The sequence below is a fragment of the Sorex fumeus genome, unplaced genomic scaffold (genome assembly GCF_029834395.1).
Source record: "Sorex fumeus unplaced genomic scaffold, SorFum_2.1 ptg000044l, whole genome shotgun sequence".
Taxonomy (NCBI): Eukaryota; Metazoa; Chordata; class Mammalia; order Eulipotyphla; family Soricidae; genus Sorex; species Sorex fumeus.
Genome location: NW_026606101.1, coordinates 6861803 through 6876101, shown reverse-complemented (window position 1 = coordinate 6876101; position 14299 = coordinate 6861803).

The window sequence follows — 14299 nt, the reverse complement described above, 5'->3', positions numbered from 1 at the left end:
ATATCCTGTTTACCTCTCTACCTACTACTGTCACCTGAGTGTCTGGGGAAATTTAGAACTGATAAAAGTGTGCTGTGAGCACCTGCATGATACAGACTGTATGCCTCACCAGCTCCACAGGTATGTTGCCAAGTGTTTATCTGCATCATACTAGCTCTACATGTTATGGGACATTATCCCTGCCACCCTATTTCTCGGGAAACCATGAAACTCAGGTTGGAGTGAGGAACTGTTCTTTGTAGAAAAGGAAAATCAGTCCTGACTTCTAGTCAGTTTACCCAGGATTGTTGCTTTCTCATCCAGAAAAGAGTTTCAAGAAAGAGATGGATAGTGAAGATAAGTTTATTTGGGAAATTAAGGGAGGATAAGAGAGTTATACACTCAGGAGAGACCATGGGATTATCCTGAGTGGAGAGAGTCAAGTACAAATCTCAAGTAGAGCTGCTACAAATTCCCATCATGGAGGATGAATTCCATAAAAAAAGGAAGTCCATAGTTCAGACAGAAATGTGGGTTGTATTCCCAGAAAGTGGAAGAAAGCTCCTTTTCCTCTACCAAGCTAGTTAAAGCTAGTTTTCTCAACTGCCCCACCCCTTCCTGTCCCCCCCAACCCACCCCACCACCATCGACATCTGGTGATAGAATGGTTACCAAGGGTGAGAACTTGGAACTATTGATGTTATTCTTGTTAGTCTTATTTGGTATGACCTTTGTGCCAGGCATGATGGAGCCTTTTGTCTCAGGGATCCAACCATGTACCTGGCATTCTGTATCTTATAGGTTTTGGGGACTCCTTAGATGGGTCTTGTATATCAACGTAACTTGTGTATTTGAACTTTTGTCAGTTTCAGACAGTGTTTTTCTCCCCATAAGCATTACAGGTCACCTGTGTCTCTATCTGCTACACTTGGAAATAATTTCTAGTTTCTACCCCAGTCCAGCTAACCCCTTGACTCAAACGCTTAGCAGAGAAGTCATCTCAGCCCTTCAAACTTACAGATTCATAAGACACAATAATCTTGTTTCATGTCATTAAAACATATGGCAATTTGTTATGCAGCCAAGAGAGCTAACACACATCCCTATCTCCCTCCTTGCATTAATAAACATTATTTATTATTGATATAGTCTATGCTGGGAACTCCTTCAGACACCACAAAAACAAAGACACTTAATTCATATAGCCTTGCTAAGTGACTTTGAATATGCTCATTTTTACCATGATGAACATAGGATTAAAGAAATTTGGAAACTGTATAATCTCCAACCAATACCCTGTGATGCCATTTGGTTTCTGTTTTTCCATTCTTCCCCCAGAGATTTTGGATTGTCCTCTGCCTGCCTGGTTCGTCAGTCACATGGGGCTCAAAAAACCTAAGGTGATAGGAAAACTGAGGCGCTTTCTGAGGTTGCTGGGGAGATGGTACCAAGTGGCAGCTAACATCAGACACTGGGCGCAGTGTTCGGAGATAGTTAAAAGATTTTGATTACTGTCCAGATCACTTTCCACATCTTCTTCTCCATGACTCAAAACTGTGTTTGGCAAAATCAATTGGAAATCCTGGCTCTTCCTCGTCACCTGGAAAGGGATTGTGATAACAATGATAACAAGAAATGTATAATAAATATTTATTATGTTCCAGCAATTAATTAATCTTCAAATTTACCCTCTGTCTGCTAAGTGAGCTACAGTGCCAAGTTATATTGAAACCCAAGGCAGAAAACTGTGTTGCCTGGCTTTAATGAAAGCCAACCCTTCTGTGATATTTTTAAACTATACATTTTAACTTACTCCATTTTCAACTGAGAGACTGTCATGCTGACAATTTCTGTTCACCAACTGACCATTTTAAACAATTTTTAACTAACTTAAACCAAAGACAAAATGCCATAAATAAAATAATTATAATTAAAATAATGTGTTTTTAATTTTAATGTAGTACATTTACATTTCAGTTTTTAATATTTTCCTAACTATTTTAATGACCTGCCAAAAATGTTAGCCACTAATAAAATACATTAATGTGTATATAGGGACACATTTTTTCCATTGACATCTGACTACATATGGTTCAAAAGAGCAATGATCTTTTAAAAATCTTGATACCTTGTTTTCAAAGATTGTTTTAGTTGATTTTGATTTCTAAAAAATCATTTTGTACCACATTATTATTTTTCTTAATTTCTGATATCATTTTGGCATACTCAAACATTTTATACCTAATGTGAGTGATTTACTTGAATTATTCTACATTCTTGCTCAGAGAAAACATTCATTTTCCAGGAGAAAGTTTCTAGAATTTTCTGTGCGTTGGAAAAAATCCTGACATTGGCAGCCTAATTTTCAAGCATATATTGCTAGATTTTGATAATTCATGTCTCAGCATGCCTGATTTGTTCGTGAATTAGCCTCTCCTAGATGGTAAAAGCACAGGGTTTTCTAAAGCAGGGGTTTGAAAAAAATCTTGCAGAGATCACAGATGTACTGTAATAGCAAGAATTGTAACTTTGATCTGAGGTGTAGGTTGTGTAAAATTTATGGGTGTCCACAAGATTACCAGGATCCCATTAAGAACTGAGATACAATTTTTCATAATGCACAAGTGTTAATTATTTGGCCAACTGTTTTTATTGTTTTGATACTAGGAAGGAAGTAGCAATGCAAATATAATCCGAGGCACAAAGATAACTACACTTAACTAGATACTGCTACAAAACTTTATTCACCTGTGCTTCTATTTGTGTTTTTTATCAAACAAAAAAGATGGAAGATCATCTTTGTAGAAGTAGTTTTCATACCAAGGAAAGGTCAATTCATGTCCTCTCTCCATTTGAATGAACAAATCTTTGGTAACAGCTCAAACAGGCAATGTGAGAAAGTGCGGAAGGATATTGAGTCATCACACTGTGTGCATTGTAGTATCAGCTTGCCAGACAGAAAAGATATGGTAGAAACATAGCAATCAGTGTCATATTCAGATTTCAAATGGCAATTTAGTCTCAGGGAACACAATACAAGATGTCACACTCAATATTTTAGTTCAAATATACTGCTTCGTTGTTGTGATTCTGTTCAAGTTTTTGACTGTTTTTATATTAGTTGAACATGAATCATAAGGATAAGCAGTTAACACATAAATTCAATCTTTAAATATATACTTACATGATTTTATAATAGAAATTATGTCAATACTCTACATACATGAAATCCTCCTCCCTCCACTCTACACAGAGAGATACTCTGTCAACCAAGTTTAAAAGTCTGCAACACGAAAAAGCGTTTCACCTATATGTAGAATATTTTGAAGGAGATATAAAGTAATACTTAAAACAAAGTGATTTAAGTGCACCATCTCATATTTATGATAGAAGAGAAATTTGGGAGGCCAGAGTCTCTAGATATTCTTTAGCTCAGCTGCAGCTTTTGCTTTCTTTATTTTTGCAAAATGTATTGAATCACCAATATATAAAGTTACAACGTTGTTCATTACTGAGTTTCAGTGGTACAATGTTCTAGCACCCATCCCTTCATCAATGTCCACTTCCCTCCACCAATGTCTCCAGTTTCTCTCTTGCCCCCTGGTCTGTCTCTGTGGCAGACACTTTTCTTTCTTCCTTTTAGGTTTTGTGGTTTACAATAGAAAACCACAGAACCTAAATAAATACATGATACCCTTCCAATAAGTATTTTATTGAAAGGGTATTATGAATATCTCATCACTTCCTCTCAGCACCCAGTTTTTGTCTGCTTAATGATGAAACGGTCTGAGCAGCTCTGTAGTTTGCTCGCAAAGTGTTAGAGCAAAGTTAGAATGGCTTTTGCTTCTTCCTCACACCAAACAGCCTAATGAGATTGTTAGCAGCATTGTGAGAATCTGTTATCATTACATCTTAGCAAGAAGGTGAGTATGTGGGGGTGGGCATGCCCACATGTGGACGAGGTGTGGAACTGTCACCACCACCGCTATACTTCCTAATTCTAAGAGTTGTGAATTTGGCTGGGCAGGGTCTGGGCTTCCAGCCAGCCGCTAAGCTGTCCAGGTAGATGACAAACTAATTAGGGGAATTGCAAACCAATTAGCACTTGGACTGGATTGGCTGATGTGTCTTAGATACTTCTTCATTGAATGTTTCTGCTGTAAGAACTAGCTCAATGCCCCCTTAACCACCATCTAGAGGGGACCTCCTATTTGTCTTGGAAAGGAGGGAGTCCTTTAGCTTGGGGCACGTTAGTAATTTTTTAAAGGTTTTTAATCCTAAACTTTCCACCCTCGTGTGGAAAGTTACTACCCTGAACAACACAAACTGACCTAGAAGATTGGAGATAAAAATCTCTATGGAAAACACATTTATTTATTTCAGTCAGTGTCACAGCTATGCAGACTTCGGAATTGAGTATGTTTTTCTTTCTGAAGCATCTTTAGCTTTACCTTCTGTGAGTCACAGGTACAACTCACTTTAACTTATCTTTCTCCTTCTTGCTAATTTTTGCTATTGCCTCTGTTGGTGCAGTTCCCCTAAACAATCCTGCTGGCTTTGTTACTTAGAAGGGAAGCATAGCTGGAGTCAGAGAGGAGGAGCAGGATTCCACAAAAGAGTTTCTTCTGCTTAATTAACTTTTATTCTTTGACGTTTTATTCATCTGAAGAATTATTTACTTATGAGTGGTAACAGCAAATAAGAAACACATTTTTAATTTTTTTATAACAAGATAGCAAAGCATTTTAAGAAATTAAGTATCTATGTCTTAAAGTCCTTACTAATTCCCTTTATAGGAATGTGATTACTGTAACAGAAATGACAACTTCTGACTGACCAATTTGATATGTGTTTCCCTGTATGCATGGGTATGTACATATGTGTACATGGCATGCAATTCTGTGACATAGGACCAAGCCTTAATTCTGGATATCAGACATCCTATCTTAAAAAAATTTATAAAATTTATAAAATTTATAAAAATTTATAAAAAGATCTCACATGTGGGACTGGATCAATACCACAGTGAGCGAAGTGTTGGCTTGCACACGGGCAACCTAGTTCGGTTCCCAGCATCCCATATGGTCCCCCGAGCACTGCCAGGAGTAATTCCTGAGTGCAGAGCCAGGAGTAACCGCTGAGCATCGCTGGGTGTGACCCAAAAAAGCAAAAAAAAAATCTCACATGAATAAGCAAAGGTGAGTTTAAAAGTATTCCTTTTTGAAGATACACTTAACATAGACTTCAAAATAGTATTTCCTTAACAAAGGTTTATATACATAATTATCACATTTTGGTTTTGCTTATTCTAGAAGAAACAGAACAATAAAATTACATGCACAACAAAGAGGTAATTCCCTTGCACCTTTATCTCAACAACTTTAGTTGCTCTTAATACGTTGACCTGTCTAGACAGGAGAGCTCTGTGTTTAAAATCAGGACTTTTGCATAGAGATAGACAAACTTTTTGTATAATTTATTTGAAATGTGGCTCATTCCATTTTTCAGACCTGATAAAATTTCTGTGGAGCACTGCAAGAAAAAAATTCTCAGGAGTGTTCCAGATTACTCATGAAGCATACTGAACTCTATCCATGATACTTGTCATGAAAGTAAAGATGGAGAGGACATTGCCATCTCTATCAGAAGAATAAGAGTAATTCCAAACACAAAAGACTGGTTCATGGATTAGATACGTTGGACTTGAAAATAACTTAATCAAGTAACGTTGATTTTAACGTTTTTAAAGTTGCAAAGACTTCAGATGAGAAAAATTATAATTTAACCTCTATGTATCCCACATTATCTTCACCATCCCAAAAAATTCCAGTTTTCATACTCAACTATACAATTGATTAGTTTAATTTAAACTCTCCTGGCATTTTAGTAACTTAGGATTTTGTTCCTACAGTCTGAGTTTGTTTTTCTTTGATTTTGTCTATTCACTTGTTTTGTCTCTATCTTCCATATACTAGTGAAATCATTCTATGTTTAACTTTCTTCATATTACTTTCTTCATTTAGCATAGTACCTTTCAGTCCATGCATGCTAATGAAATTGAAAAAACTTAATTTTTTAATCACTTGGTAATATTTAGTTGGATATTCATGCCATTCCTCTTTTAGTCATTAATCCATCAATGAACATTTGGATTGTTGATTGTTTTCATATTTTTATTGTTTGTAATAATGCTACAATAACATGAGAAAAATATTTCTCAAGATTAGTATTTTCATATTATTTGCATGAATATTTCAAAGTATGGGGGATTGGAGAGATGGTGGAGTGAGTAAGGGACTAGCTTTAAGGGGGTTTGAACCCTAACACCTGATATGGTCACTAGAGTCCCACCAGGAGTATCTCTTGAGTACAGAGCCAAAGAATGAGCTCTGAGCATAGCTAAGTGGGAACCCTAAACCCCAAACCAAATATTTATAAATATAGAGAAATGGAACAACTGAATAACATACCATTTATATTATTATATTTTTAGAAATTATCATATTGTTTTTCACAGTGGCTCTATAAGAGATTCTGTTCCCATCATTTTAGCCACATTGTCACCAATACTTATTTCTTTGTTTGCCTTTTTAACTTCTTATTGTCTAGTTCTCACTCTCAGAGAACCCGGCAGGCTACCGAGATCTTGCCCGCATATATGCCTGACTGGGAACACTTGAACAAAGTGATTAGAGGCTTCCCCAAAAGCCTCCATCCCTCTCGGAGAGCCCAGCAAACTACTGAGAGTATCCTGCCTGCAAAGCAGAGCCTGGCAAGCTACCCATGGCGTACTTGATGTGCCAAAAAACAGTAACAATGATGGTTCTCATTCCCCTGACCCTTAAAGAGCCCCCAATATGCCACTGGACTACACTAACACGTGACAGGGATGAATGGATATGTTACTGGCGCCTGCTCGAGCAAATCGATAAACAAAGGGGTGATAGTGATAGTGATAGTGAATAGCTGGAAGGTTCATTTTTCATTATGATTTGATTTGTATTTCCTTCATGAAAAGTAAGAATGAGATAATAATAGTTATTATCTCATTCTTACTTTGGACAACCTGGCAGGTTACCAAATGTAACCTGCCCACATGGCAGAGTCTGGCAAACTCCCCGTGGCGTACCCAATATGCCAAATACCAGGAACAATGATGGGTCTCATTCTCCTAACGCTGAAAGAGCCTTGAATATGGCACTTTTTAAAATCTCAGGGCTAGGATGAAAGAGACATTACTGGTGCCTGCTCGAGGCAATTGAGGAACAACAGGATGATCGTGATCGTGATCATGATAAGTAATGATGAACAGCTTTTACTATGCCTCTTCTCTGTAAAGGACATATACATTTGCTTATGTATATGTCCTCTTCAAAGAAGTTGACATTTCCCACATTTAAATGAGGATGTGTCTTTGTTGCAATTGAGTGTTTGAACTCTTCACAAACTTTGAATATTAACTTGTCAGGAGTTAATCTCCTCACATTCATTTCAATAAGGGTTTTATTTCATTGTGAAGATGTTTTAATTTTTTTTTAGTTATTTACTTAATTTTGGCTTCTCAGTCATATCAGGTGGTGTTCAGGACTTACTTCTGGCTCTGCTCAGGGACTGGTCCTCATGGAGATTTGGAGATTACATGGGATGCTGGAGAGCAAATCTAGGCCAGCTGAACTGAGTCAGCAGCATGCAAGTCAAGTACGCTGTGGATTATCTCTCTAGCCCCAGTGAAAAGTTTTTAAATTTGATGTAGTCCATATGTTTTTGTTTTGTTTTTATTTCCTTTGCCATTAGAGTGGAATTCCCAAAGATAGCCTGTTTATGCTGTTATAAGCAGTTGTCTATGTTTTATCCTTCAGTTCTTATTTGAACCACCCCTTATAATCATCTTCTCTTCCCTTCTTGCAGTCACACACATCTCTTAACCTTAGTACAGCAGTCACACACGGGTCTTGGCCTCATTGTAGGTGAAGTACATTTTCCTGACACTTGACTTTGACCTTGATCAGAGCATTTTCTTTTACCAATGGCATATAAGTGTCTCAACTGTTTTTACTGCCACTGTGAGTTTAGCATGCCAACCTCTTGGCTCGAGGAGGAGGAGGTTGAGGAACAAAGCAGAGGTGCTACAGCCAAGCTTTTACAACTAAGTTTAACCTTGATCAACTGAACTCAAACTACCCAGAGACTTGTGAGTCATGAGATGACTTGCTCCATAACGGTAGCTAACAATGTAATCCTCCAACAAAAACCCATGTTTATGAAATGGATGTATAATTCTGAACACAGAAAAGTGTCATTTTCCCAGTATACCCCCAAGTGACTTATGTCTGAGTCCCAGGGCAGAAACCTGCAAACAAACACTGCCCATAAAATGGCAAAAAAAGGTGTTTCATTAATAAACCATAATAAAGACTGAGAACCTGCTAATGCTAAGCAAAGCAGGTTTTCAGCCCATGTTGCAGAATGTAATACTTATGGGTCTGGGTGTAGGTGTGTGGTGGTTTTAAAATATGCCTGCAAATTCTTGACACTCTTACCACCTAAAGGTGAAGTTTAATTCCCTTACTGTTGATTATGTGCCAGTCTTAGAAGTTAGAAGAGACTCGGTTCTTGTTTGTAATAAATATTATACTGTGAAATGATACTGTATGTTTTCTGGAACTCGGTCATAAAAGGTGATAGACCTCCCTCCTTTTTCTCTTTCCCCTCTCTTCCCCCTCCTCTGTCTCTATCTCTGCCTCTCTGTCTCTCTCTGTCTCTCTGGTATCTCTCTCTCATGATCTCTTTTCTCTATCTGTCTGTCTCTCCTGCATGTATTTGTATTCTTGGAACCCAGGAACTATTCCTTCAGGTAGCCAGTAATATCTCCTATGAAGTAACAATGTAAGAATGTAGACATGGAAGGGCATTCATGGCAATAGAATTCCTTGGGAAGTAATAAAACCAATAGCCCCAATGTTGCAAAAAGTTCAACCTATGGGCTTCAGGGACCCAGTGAAGAATGGGCATCCTGACCCCATTCCCCCATAGAAGCCCCAGCAGGAACAAAGGCCAAGAAAGGAATGTCAAAGAAAACCATCAATCACTCCCAACTCTACTCTCTTAGCAACCATCCTATCAATGGACTCTTCTCTAGGTAGAAACCCTCACATGGGGCAGCTTGGGAAAAACCCTCTAAAAGAAAACTTGAACAAAGGAAGTGCATGCATAATGCTGCCTGAACCCATGTGCTGCTTGTGCTCACATGACCAAGCACATATGGCAACTGAGCGCATGTGTTACCTGCATCTTCCCTCTTGAGATATGTGCTAGGGCTCTCTTTACCTCTGAAGAAGCCCAGGTTCTCTCTTGAGCACATTGTTCTCTCTCTTTCCCTCCCTCCTTGCCTTCCTCAAATTTCTCAAATAAAAATATGTTTTTGCTTCTTTGCTCATCTACTCCTGAAATTCTTTTCTATGTGGAGGATACCTCCCTGGAAGGCCTGGGTAGGGCCTAGAACTGGCTTTTTCTTTTTCTGGAAAAAGCAACTCCTTGAACCAGACTGAGTCCATAGCTCCCCAATAAATGTTGGGGGGATTAATTCCTGTGCCTAGGACAAGTGGACATCAGATGTGGCTTGACAGCTACCTAGTGGGGCTGGCAGAACTAATGGTCCATGCCATGAAGGTGATCATTGCAGACTTTATTAGTACCAGCCTTCCTAGCCAGTCCCAGGGTGGCAGAGGTAGATCAGAAGAAAGTGGTGATCTCTCTCCTCTGTCTTCGACATAAGTCACCTTGAGGTTGGGGGTGGAGCACATAATACTCTGTAAACCCCCAGTAAGTTTCCATCTACCAGCATTATATTCAGAAATGAGGGTGTTAGGACGTGGATTGTGATCTCCCTTTAATGACAAAGAGACTCCAGAGACAGCAAACAGTAAGCAAGGTTTATTGTAAGACTGGCTAGCCAGGGTCGAGCCGCCTACACAGACACGCAGGTCAGATAGGTGAGGCAAGACCCCAAACTTCTTCAAAGGGGATTTTATATAGGCCTTCACTGGCCGTTACAGCAAAGCCTGCACATTTCATAGCTAATAGATTTGTAACAACATATACTTTCTTAATCAATCCATTTAAAAGTACATCACTCCTTAGCCTATAGATTCAAAGATCAGCATTTATGTACATAGGCATTGTGGCTAGTGGGTATCTGGTAACTCAGACATTTGGTTATTACCTGGCTCCCTTTGATTCTCAGCTCATGGCTCCTGCATTCTGGTGGAGGTAGGTAGATAAGGGAAAAGTTCCTAACAGAGGTAACAGATAAGGAAGGCCCAACAAATGGTTTCCAAATTTACATCCCAACAGGGAAGAGTCAACAAATGGTTTCAGAATTTACATCCCAATAAGGAAGGGCTTCACAGCTAAGGCTCTACTAGGGAAGGGGCAGGAAAGGGAGAGTTACTAATTAGCAGAGTTTAGCTCTGAAATTTTTTCTCAGGGTTCCTAGGGACCTTACAGAGGGTATCTGAGCATCCCAATGATTCCAAGTTTCTGACTTTATTTACTTATTGTTTTGTTGGCCTTTTTAATAATAGTTATTCTAAGAGTTGCAAGGTGACATCTCATTGTGGTTTGATTTGTATTTCCTTCATGACAAGTAATGATCTTTTACTGTGCCTCTTCTCTAAACAGATGTGTATGTCCTCTTCAGAGAAGTTAAGTATCTATTCATATGCTTTTCCCTCATTTAAACCAGGATGTGTCATTGTTGTTCTTGAGTTGTTTGAACTCTTCACAAGTTTTGATTATTAAGTGGGATATTAATGCTAAGTGGAACCAAAATTACATTTTCACTGAACCCTACTCAGACCAGGTTCAAGTGCAAAAGGCATATGATTGTAGCAATAAGTAACTAGGTTTGCAGGGTGATCTTTCTTGTGCAGTCAAGGATATACCAAACAACGGCACTTTCTCCTTGAGAAATAGCATTGGTTCAGGAAGAGACTTTGACAGGGCAAGAAGAAATCACTTTCCATACGCTGGAGAAGGTTATCATGGAGGTTTCAGTTAAGTAAGAGAGGAAGTCACACTTTCCCCATGATGTGAACGATGCAGGCAGGCAGGCAGATAGGGAAGGCCCCCTCCCAAGGCAATGGCAGTAAATTTCCTGGGAAGTAATAGCTCTAAAGTTGCAAAGGCCAACCTAGCAGAAAACAGGAACTAAGGCTGATAAGACCCTCACCTGGCGCCAGCAATAGACTCTGAGGAGGTTGGACCCCTCTCTGACAGAAGCTCCTGTAGGAATAAAAAGCCAGGAAAGGAATTTCAAAGAGACCATAACCACTCCCAGCCCTATCCCCTTAGGCAACCTCCATAGCAATGGACTTTGACCTAGGTAAAAGCCCCTTGTAGGGGCAGGTTAGAGAAACCCTATGAAGGCCACCTTGAACAAAGGAAGCACGGTCAAATGCTGCCGGAGCCCACGTGCTTCGGTGCTTGCGCCCAGGTGGCCGAGTACATGTGTCGCCCACATCTCCCTTCTTGAGATGTGTACTTTCAAGCCTTCATGTCTAATGCTGGGATGTGTATAGGGGCTCTCTCTGCCCTTGGAGAAGCCCACATTCTGTCTTGAGCACATCACTCTCCACTCTCTCCCACTTTCTCTTCCTCCTTCCCTTCAAAACCTCCAAATAAAATGTTTTGCTTCACTGCTTGTCTACTCCTGAAACTCTTTTCTGTGAGGCAAGACAAGAACCTAGTAACCTTGGGTCCCGAGTGGCAGAGGCTGATGGGGAGAAAGTGGCCGTCTTTCTCCTCCCTGCTTCACATGAATCATCTGTGGGGCCCACTGACTTCAAACTTACCAGGATCTATAGCTGTAAGAACAGAAGCAGAAGGGAAGAAACTGCAGAATATTATAGAGTGACAGAAAAGTCCATGTCTGTAAGGATCCACTGGTACTGTGTGCAAGAATCGAATACTATTGGATTCTTAAGGTATTTGAGAAGATGTATAAGCAGGCCTGATTTGCTCCTAGCAGAGACAAAACCATATGTGTGATCATCCATATATGTGACCTGCTTCTCTGGCCCAGAAAACCAAATGTGTGCATTTGTTATATCCCTGTTTTTCCAAAACCCTCACCTACATCATCCGTTCCAGGTCTCACATTAACACCTGTGAGGTAGGTCTTAATATTCCCAGGTCTCAGAGGCTGTTAGTGGCAAAACTGCCAGGAAATTGAGTCCTGTTTTTTTTTTTTTCCTATACCACAGCTGCCCTGGTAAATTAAACTCTGTATTTTTAAAACGTAAGTTCATAGAACTGTAAATTAAGTACTGAGTGAATTCTGTCCCTTATCTAAACCCCTCCCTATTTATCCATTCAGACTTGCATGGCACAATCTCTTTTTTACATGATTGTAGGTCTGGTGTAAAAATCATAGAGGTCACTTCTTGGTCACCAGATAGTCTTCCTCTGCACGCATTTACGGTGATCTTAAGGAAGGTGCTTTGGAAATAAAGAAGATGACCATAGATGCCTGGGGCTTGAGGATTATCCTGCCTCAAGCAGTTGGTTTATATAGATTTCAAAGGTGTAGACAAGCCCACAAAAGATAAGTAAGGGTCACCCTAGGCTGGGTATGGTGCCTGTTCCCTCTTTGGGGAACCCAGGATAAAGAATTTCCATTCACTGTCTTTTCCTATTTTAGAATCTTGTTTTAAAGGCAGATGGGCATGGTGGACAAATCAGATTTTCCCCCTGATGTTTAAGAGAACTCACACAGTGCCTTTAAAGGCATTGCCCACAGACTCAGGTCAGAATAATTTTCCAGAAGGACTTGGCAAACCAAAATAAAGGAACAATAGGCCTCAGTTCATTTTTCCTATTTTTAAAGACCAGGGGAGCTCTTTGAGTCAAACCACACCTAGAACTGCTCCCCCGAATACTCAATATAGTACTGACTATGATAGCACTTCAGAGAGTAAACTCAGGTTGGCTAATGACCACCCCATTTTCATTCCTCCAAAGAATTTATCCTTAGAAAAAGTGTATTTCTTTGAAACTAAGATGGAGTGCTGGACAAGATGGAGCAAAATTATTTAGAGTACGAATTGGAAAACCCTTGGCCAAAATCTGTCAACTTTTTTTTTTAATTCCCAAAAACTTGTCTACAGCAATTTGATTTTTTAGGAATGATCCTAAACCTGGGTATTCTTAAATATCTAAGGAGTTTATTTGAACTTCCTCAGCAAAGTATCTAACAACCAACGTACTCATTAATGGAAATTAGTTGACTAATTTATTTTTTCTGTTCAAGGGAAAGTGCTCATACTTTGCAAAACATATTTTTAAATACAAGCAAAAGACAAATAAATGAAAGTGTTTATGAAACAACAGAAGTGTATGAATTAAAGCACAAACATGGTGGCACTGTTGAGAAGTCTGGAAGGCTCTGTTAGTCTGTTAGAGTTTTAACCCCTTTGGCTGCAAACAACAGTTTCACCGAAAAAATCTGGGAAAAGATTTAAAAAATAAATACTCATCATTACGGGAAAAAATTGCTTTTATCACACTGCTTTTCCTTTGCAATATCACTATCATTTTACCAAGCACATGTATTCATATCTTAAATAAAAATACATTAAAAGTGGAAAAGAATGTTGAAAGACCAGAAGTAGTATGGCAGCTAAGATTCTTGCCTTGCATGTATCTTTTCTTGGTTGGATTTCTGGTACTCTGTATGGTCCCCTGAGCCCAGACAAGAGTGATCCCTGAGTGCAGAACCAGAAGTAAGCCATGAGAACCATTGGGTGTGGACGTAAAAAGACAAGCAAAGAACAATATTGATACATAAATGTGTTAGCTCAAAATTATCAATATGTGAAGTATAAAAGCACCATTTTAAAAAATCTGGATCACAAGAAGATCAAGAAATGCCCATATGTTATAAAGAAAGGAAGAATGCTGTCCAGGGAGCAACCCTTGAAGAAATTTGAAGAAATTGACTTTCTAGGATGGGTCTTTATATCATATATTATAATGCATGTGATATTTGGGCAGATTGTTTTTAACGTTTCTTCAAGTCACTATTTGTTTTCTGGCTTTTTGGGTCACACATGGCAATGCTCAGGAGTTACTCTAGCTATGCACTCAGGAATTACTCCTGGTGATGCTCAAGGGACCATATGGGATGCTGGGAATTGAACCAGTTCAGCCTTGTGCAAAGCAAATGACTTACCCGTTGTGCTATTACTCCGGCCCCTCAATTCACTATTTCTTATATGTTAGAGTGATGTGCTATAATACTAACTCTAAACTTAGTCCAGTC